This window comes from Astatotilapia calliptera, chromosome 8 (assembly GCF_900246225.1).
Source record: "Astatotilapia calliptera chromosome 8, fAstCal1.2, whole genome shotgun sequence".
NCBI classification, from domain to species: Eukaryota; Metazoa; Chordata; class Actinopteri; order Cichliformes; family Cichlidae; genus Astatotilapia; species Astatotilapia calliptera.
In genome coordinates this window covers 342,047-350,000 of record NC_039309.1, presented here as the reverse complement: position 1 = coordinate 350,000, position 7,954 = coordinate 342,047, and the positions used below count along the sequence as shown (strand labels likewise).

Sequence of the window (7,954 nt, the reverse complement as noted above, 5' to 3'; positions counted from 1 at the left end):
TTTTCAAATTGTTGATGTTTTTTTTGTTTCTGCTGACAGTTTAAAGCAAATTCTGAGTTTAATAAACAGTTTGAAGAATTCACATTTGTCTCTGTGCAGCAGGGCCTCTGCTTCCATCCTCTGTGCTCCCCAACAATTCAAACAAAAAGTCAATTTATATGCAGATGAAACTGGTTTTTATTTACAATCATATGGAAATTTGGACTGTGCAGCTCTGTGAGGACCAAACTGTGACTCAGCAGCTTGTAGAAGCTCCATTATCATCAGCATTAATGGTTTGCTGTGGTTCACTCAGCTTCGTCTCATCGAGGTTTGCAGCGTTCATTCATGCACGGCTCTCTGAGCTCTGACTGGACCGTAGCAGCAGCTCTGTTCTTTTCTTTTGGGTCATCGTCCTGTTGATGACCCGGTTTGGTCCAAGCGTCAGCTGTGGGACAGACAGCCTCCGAATGTAGAATGCTTTGGTGGGCAGAGGAGTTCACGCTGCTCTCGGATCATCATCCACCGTGCTGATGGCTCGTGTGAGGGGTTCGAACCCTGCTGTGCATTAAGGACAAACGGGTCCAGTCCCAGCTCCTTAGACTATGGACGAGGTTTGTTCCAAAACGCTTTCCAAACCCAGGTTTGCATGTTAGACGGAAGACCCTTTCTCCTGCGTTTCCTCCAAACAAGCCTTACATGTTTAGTCTTTTTCTAACTGTAGTTTCATGAACTTTAAGTCTTTTCCCTGTAAAGACATTTAGGAAAAGATGACAGTAGATGTCTTTCTGAAAGCGCTGTAACTAAGTTTAAGAATATAATCCACCCACTGTTATCATCTTCAATGCCCTGTACCAACACAGAGCAGCTATCTGAACGCTGCTCCAACAGAGGTCGATTATCTTGTTAATAATTTCACCTCCTCACTACGTACGACTCTGGATACTATAGCTCCTGTGAAAACTAAGGTCTCTAATCAGAAGTACCTGACTCCGTGGTATAATTCTCAAACACGTAGCCTAAAGCAGATGACTCGTAAGCTGGAGAGGAAATGGCATGTCACAAATTTAGAGGATCATCATTTAGCCTGGAGAAATAGTTTGCTGCTTTATAAGAAAGCCCTCCACAAAGCCAGAACATCTTACTATTCATCACCGATTGAAGAAAATAAGAACAACCCCAGGTTTCTCTTCAGCTCTGTAGCCAGGCTGACAAAAAGTCACTTTAAACATATGATGTTCAGCTGAGATCTAGAGCATCAACACTTCTCCAGCACGATGAAGGTCAAAGGTCGTTGACCATTAAAGGCGCCACCGTGCTCTCTGAAACGCCCCAGCTGCCATCATCACTGTTCTCCTCGCTTCAGCTTGTTTGTTGGTTTAGTCAAAAGAAAAGGGGGACAAAGCTGTTCACAGTCAAAGCTTTTATTCTGAAATCAGTACAAATGCTGGCCTCAGATAGCGGAAGTGATGTCATCAAAAATAGGGAGCTGCTTTTACATTCAGTCAAATTCAGAGTAAAAAATATACAAATCTGCCTCAGAAAAATAGAAATGTACAGACACGAAGACTCTTATTTTGAAAAACCACATGGATTTTCCTTCCCCTTATAGTAAACTCTCATTAACACCTCGTTAAGCCTTTCAGTCGGTTCTATACTGGAGTTAAAAAATATTCTACTGGCATTTTTCCTGTAAACACATCACAAGTCTTCACCGTGTGAAAGCCCTTTAAACGGAGACAGTGAACGCACCACCACGTCAATCACAGTTATTGATCATTGATTGGACTGTTGCACATATCACACAGGAGAGGGGGTGGGCTTAAAGCTCAGGTAAACGCTCACACTCAGTGGTGTGTTCAGGGATACAAGGACATCAGAGATTTCAGAACTTAAGTCTGAGGAGTACTGCTGGTCCTGAATGCATCACTGGATGGAAACGTTAAACCGTCTCCTTGACAACGATGTGAAGGTGGGGTGGGGCCTTGATGACATCTTCCAGCAGCACCATTTTAGTGAAGCACCTGAAGCATCAATGTGATTGGACGGCTGGTTGCAGGAGAATGGGTGGAGCTTCAGAGGCCCATGATGTGGTTGAAGTGACCCTGAAAAGGCAGAAAGACACCGTTGAGGCTCTCAGCCAATCACGGAGCCACAGAGACGACTCTGTAAGCCTCGCTTCCACAGGGGGCAGGGCTTAAATGTTTCGTGAGTTCGGCGTCTTACCGGTTCTCCTCTGAGACACCTCGGACAGCAGAGCAGAACAGGTGTGGGCCGTACCTGCATACACACACAAGTCACCATAGCAACAGCACCTGTACACCTGTCCTCCAGCTGAACACGGTGAGGACTTTCCACCACGTTTATCTGAAGCTGACCTCTGACCCTCACATCTTAATGACATCTTGTGTTAGTCAGAGGAAGCTCGACGAGCTCACCTGTTGATCCGGCTGCTGATTGGTCGCAGGACTGCTCTGCGACGTCTCCATTGGACAGTCGGACATCTGGAGCTCCGCCTCCAAACAGAGCCGCTTCTGAAAAAAAAAAACCCAACATCAGCACCATCAGCACACCTGAGGACCTCACCTGAAACTGTGACCTCACTGACGGGGTGGGGCTAAGCAGGTGTGTCACTTTCCTTCTAAACTTGCGTTTTGGTAATCCAGAAGTACAGCACGCAACCACAGAGGTCATGAAGAAGTCACTGAGTGGCCTCCGTCAGCCCTCAGTGGTGCACACCTCCTTTACCCCACGGACCTGCTCTCAGACACTCCCACAGCTGTCACTCTGTCTGTGACGCTGGCTTTAAGAAATCAGTGCTTCAAGTGTTAAAAACATGTTCAGCGCCATCTTCTGTCAGCACGGAGTGTGACGTCACGCGGTTGGTTGGCCGGGCTCACAGGCTCACATTAGTTTATGTTATACCTGAGGAAAGTAAACAGCAGTGTGAGGGGATCACTGTGGTGCTGCAGCAGTGAGTCCATGTTAAACCAGGATAAACTGTAAACAGGAAGTGGCTGTTTGGCTGGCTGCACTCAAACAGGAACATCCAGCTGTTGGCCGTGATGCTGGTGTTTGTAACGCACTTTATAAACGAGGACTGTGTCAGACCGACATGCTGGAGTCTGCAGCTGTTCCTCATCGAGCCTGCAAAGCAGATGTTCACGTGCTGCCATCAGCCAACTTTATGCAAAAAGCAAAATGTTCCCAACACAAGCAAACAGTTGTACCGACACAAGATTGTGCTAAACATGTTTTCAAAACCCCAACTTCACATACAGAGTTACCTCTACATGCAGCGTCTCACGTCCCCTCTGACCCGTTGTTTCCCGTCACAGAAACACGTCAGCGTTCCCGTTTCTTTAATGAATCCATGAAGCTCTGTGTCAGTGTACATGCACATGTGTGTGTGTGTGTGCGTGTGCATGCGTGTGTTCAGCCGAGAGAAAGGTTAAGCAAAAGTCAACAATCTTCGGTCGACACGGGCGGCCTTGAATGAGGAGGGAGAGAGTCACAACAAACAGTCTTATTATCTAAAGGAGAGTTTTGTTATTCCCGTCAGCTTGTGCCCTGAGCATCTTCATGATGGAGATGGCAGCTGTTTTGGGGCAAACAAACTGCTTCCAATTTTACAGTTGGTCTAATGTCCGTCACTGGTCACCAGGTCTCTCAATTCCCGTTCTTCTCCAAGATCGTATCCATATTGCGTTCAATAAACACAGTCTTACTCGCAGCCCTGCCCATCGTCTGTCATGTCGGCCAGCCTGGTGGGATTTTGAACAGCTGTAGCCGCTTCTTGTTCTTCAATAAGCTGAACCAGCTCCAATCAGCCAGAACTCTGTTATCGTGGTTCTGAATTGGTAGATGTCGTTCATTGTCCTCCATCGAGCGTCGTCAGACACACGACGCAACCGACCATCGAGTATCCGGCAGCAAACGTCTCCGCAGGACAATCGGGCTCTCCCAAGGGTATCAATTCCATTAAGGGACCAGTTGATCAAATCCATATTTCTTCTTTAGGTTTTTAGAGAACAAGTCTGGGAGACTCTCTTAGGGTTAGAGAATAAGCGAGACTATACAAAGGACATGAAAGCCAAGCAGGAAAGATAAGGGAGAAAGTGCGACTCCCAGAGAGCTGTCAGCTGAAAGCTCTGCTTATCTCAGCGTGGTGCGCTTCGACTTCTTAGGAAGCTGGACAGAAGAAGAAGTGTGAGGCCTAAAATCTCCACAGCAGAGGAACGGGTTCTGAAGACCCGACACAGGACCCGGGAGATGATTTGGACCTTTAGCCCATCAGGAAGCCGTTCTTAATGAAGGGAACGAGGAGGAAAGGCTGAGGTACGAAGATCAGAGGAACAGAGCCACATCTGAAGGTTCAAATAAGAGCTCCAAGCAACCGAGAAGCTGCAGATGTTCCTGCAGATGTACTTGATGTACTTGAAGAGGCTCAGGACTGATGTCACTTTGTAGTTTTTATATTTTGTAGTTCTCTTATTTCGCTGATGTTTCTTCTTCTATGGTTTTTGTTTGGCTCGTGTCTCTGTAAACTGTTTAAATAAAGTTATTACTGTTTTTGTCCAAAAACTCTGATGACCCCGGCTACTCCTAATAAACTGCTCCTCCTCCTCCTCCTCCTCCTCAGGTCTTACCGCTTTGGAGTTGCGCGGCTCCGCCTCCAGACTTCTCTTCTTCATGGGGTGCGCGCACTGCATGCTAGCAGCTAATAGTTAGCCTGTTAGCATTAGTTTGGTAGACACTGACCGGAAGCTGCCGGTTTCCCGCCCAAAGAGCACAAACGGAGCCGATTAACCGATCGATCGTTAACTTCGTGCTACCTGACCGACAACTATCCGCTGCTGCTGCTGTTGCTGCTGTTGGCTGACCTTCTGCTGACCGGCAACATGAAGCTCTCAGCATCAAGCCCACCGCTTCCGGTATGACACGGAAACAGCTTTTCACAATAAAAGCACTGACGGTTTCGCTTCCGCCTTATTTTTGTGTGTGTATCTGAATATGTTTATATATATGTTCAAATATCTCTGTGTGTGTGTGTGTGTGTGTGCGTGTGTGTGTGAAAAGGCTGTGTCTCTTCTGTGCTGAGAGCTACCAAATAACAATCTGTTGTGTGAACACATAATGATTCTTCTTTTTCTTGAACCCTAAAAAGAAGAAAAGTCATCTGATTTTGAAATTTTAAAAAGAAAAGGTTATATTTTTACTGTGTTTTTATAATAATTACACATTTCAGTGTGTATATTCACTCCATTTAGATAAACTTCAAAGTCCTGAAAGTTGTCACTTTCCTGCATCACAGCAGCCAAACGTGAAACACAAACTTAAATCAAATAAAATCATACATGTGTAAGTCTAACATAAAGGCTTATCATTCAAGGTTAAAAAGAGAAACGAAGAAAAAAATAAAACGGCACATTACTTTTATTTTGAAGCGGAAATTGTTGACGTTTCGCGTGTTGATTTGACATTTTTAGGATCGCCTCAATTTCAAATACTGTGACGTGAGGCAGACCATCCAATTAAGGTGAGGTGATTGTCTCGCGAGGTTCGAAGAGAATTGAAAAGATTTATTTATTTATTTTTACTGAACAGTCTTTAAGTTACAAACATGTTCATCAAGCAACCCAAGCAGCAGTCCTGAAATACATAAATAAACTCTATTTAATTATTTACAATTATCTTGCACGTATGCTGCTGGTCCCTCTGACACTTTTAAGGCCTTCTTCTTCTGCAACACTTTTAAAGGCAGGAAAAGTTGGAGAAAGCTTTCAAACGTCACATATTTTGTATTCTGATCATCTCCACGATTGTAAATCTTTCCAGTGTAAATTTCTTTTCACAGGAAGAGAAAAACATCGTTTCGTGCATTTTGTTTTTACTTCTATTGTCCAGAAAGTTGCAATCTTTAATTCTCAGATGAGGAAAAATCTGTGTTACGAATACTGTAATGATCCTTTCGTTAAAGCTAGCAGGTTAGTAGAGAGCAGTTCACTTTAAATGCGTCCTTAAAAGCAGAATGACGTCGAACCTTTCCATCCATGACATGGACCCTGGTCCAAACTCTTCCTTTAGAACCTGGCTGTGCTTCTTTTTCATTACATATGTGCAGCTTAAACTTAATGACACCTTTCATTACTTCAAAGTCAAGTACAGTCATACTTCCTGCTTCTACTGGACTTTATTGTCATGTTTATTGTTCCAAATAAAATTCTAACGACTTTGGTTCCTTTTAATATTTCATTTTGATGCTTTTCAATCAATTGTTGGATAAATGAATCTCTCGATCCATCGTTCTTATAGAATAGAATAGAATAGAATACAATAGAATAGAATAGAATAGAATAGCCCTTTACTGTCATACAATGACATCGTGCATGAATAAAACATAAACAGCAGACAGCAGGAGGAAATAACAGACCGGAGGGAGGCAGAGAGAACAGGCAGCTTGGACGTAGTAACAAAATATGAATAAGTTATAATGACAGTAGTTAATATTATTTATTCTTTGGTAAAACACACTGAGTGTTTATCTGTCGTCACTGTGATTTTCACTGAAAGCTGTAAATGTTTGACTTCATGTTTATCGAGTATGGTGCTTTCGGTGTTTTCATGCATTTCTCCACATTTACATGCAGACCAGATGCTTGTGAAGGTTTTTTAAATCAATCTGTGTCGCCTGCTAATGACCCGTGATAATGATATTAATAATGTGGTAATTGTGATATTTCTATTTTCCTGTTTTTATCTCTCGAGTAATTCAGCTGCTTGAGTAAAAAGAGGGCTGATGTGTTCCTTTTAACAGTTGTTCCTGACTGCAGGGAGACGGCTCTCATTTTTACGGCACTGAAATAATATTTTCAGGTCTATAAAATGCTTTAAAGAAGTCCAACACTGAAAGCACACACCAGAGGACAGAACTGATCTCGTCACTTCCTGTGTCGGCTTTAAAAAGCTGCTCGGCGTAAGGCTGAAAGTGTCCAGCAGGTGGCGGCAGAGCAGCGCGAGTGAGTTTGGCTGGGCTGACGAATCTGTGAGGCTCAGGTGACGCATTCAAAGACCGAGACCAGAGTTTTAAAAAGTGAAACCCAGATCGGTGAGTGACAGCCTGACACACAGTGATGTGAAACAGCAGCTTCATTTTGAAACAGCCGAGAAGATGAAGACTGTTCACCTGACCTGAGCGGAGCGATGAAGAGGATCACAGACAAGTATCAGACCGTGTAGCTCTGAGAGGATCGACAGACGAAGGCAGACGTTTAATAACTGCAAAAACAGCAGCTGTGGCTGTTTCCGGGTTCTCTGCGTCATGAGCTGCCGACAGATGTCGAGCTCGTATGTTGCTGCAGGTATCTGCAGCTCGGTGTGAGCGCATGAATTAGATGTGAAGAAGAAGAAAAGGAGGAGGAGGAGGAGGAGTGATCCTCAGAGATGGAAACAGCTGTTCAGGAGGTGTTCTCATCCACAGCTCGCTGTCTGCAGGTATCAGCAGTGAAATCAGTGGAATGAGCCTTTACAGGAAGCTCTTTGTGATTTCAGGGGTCAGAGGTCAGCTGATGGTGAGACAGGCGGCGTGCAGACGGCGTCTCTCTCCCGAGGCTCGGTTAAACGAGTGGAAGCTGTTTAGAGCAAACGGAGCGAAAGAACAAGGAGAGAGGAAGGAGTGCGAGGAGCGAGTGAAGGTCAGCCGAGTGCTAAACGCTGTTTTAGATTCTCCCTCAGGCCCTCCACGCCTCCTCCCACCTCCTCCCCGCTCCCCGGCCCGCTGTCGTCCCTCCGTCCTCGCCGGCTCCGCCTGAATTGTTTCACATCATCTTCATGTTGAAGTATTCTGAGCGGAAAATCTTTGTCCCGAAGGCCCGAAACACCACACGGCAGCTCCTCCTCCGCCCAAACAAACAGCCTCACCCTGCAGAGCCTCCATCTTCACCTCCACCTGCAGTTTGCTCGTCTTCAGCTCATT

At 45.0% G+C, this 7,954-nt stretch overlaps 1 protein-coding gene across 1 annotated transcript in view; it reads left to right on the top strand.

The window, feature by feature from the left end:
- rpp30 (ribonuclease P/MRP 30 subunit) overlaps positions 1-82 on the top strand; it is a 6,205-nt gene extending 6,123 nt beyond the window's left edge. Inside the window, exon 11 of the mRNA XM_026177996.1 lies at positions 1-82. This exon is cut by the window's left edge and continues 167 nt beyond it. The gene's annotated coding sequence lies outside the window, so the exon portion shown is untranslated.
- Positions 83-7,954: the final 7,872 nt, after the last annotated feature.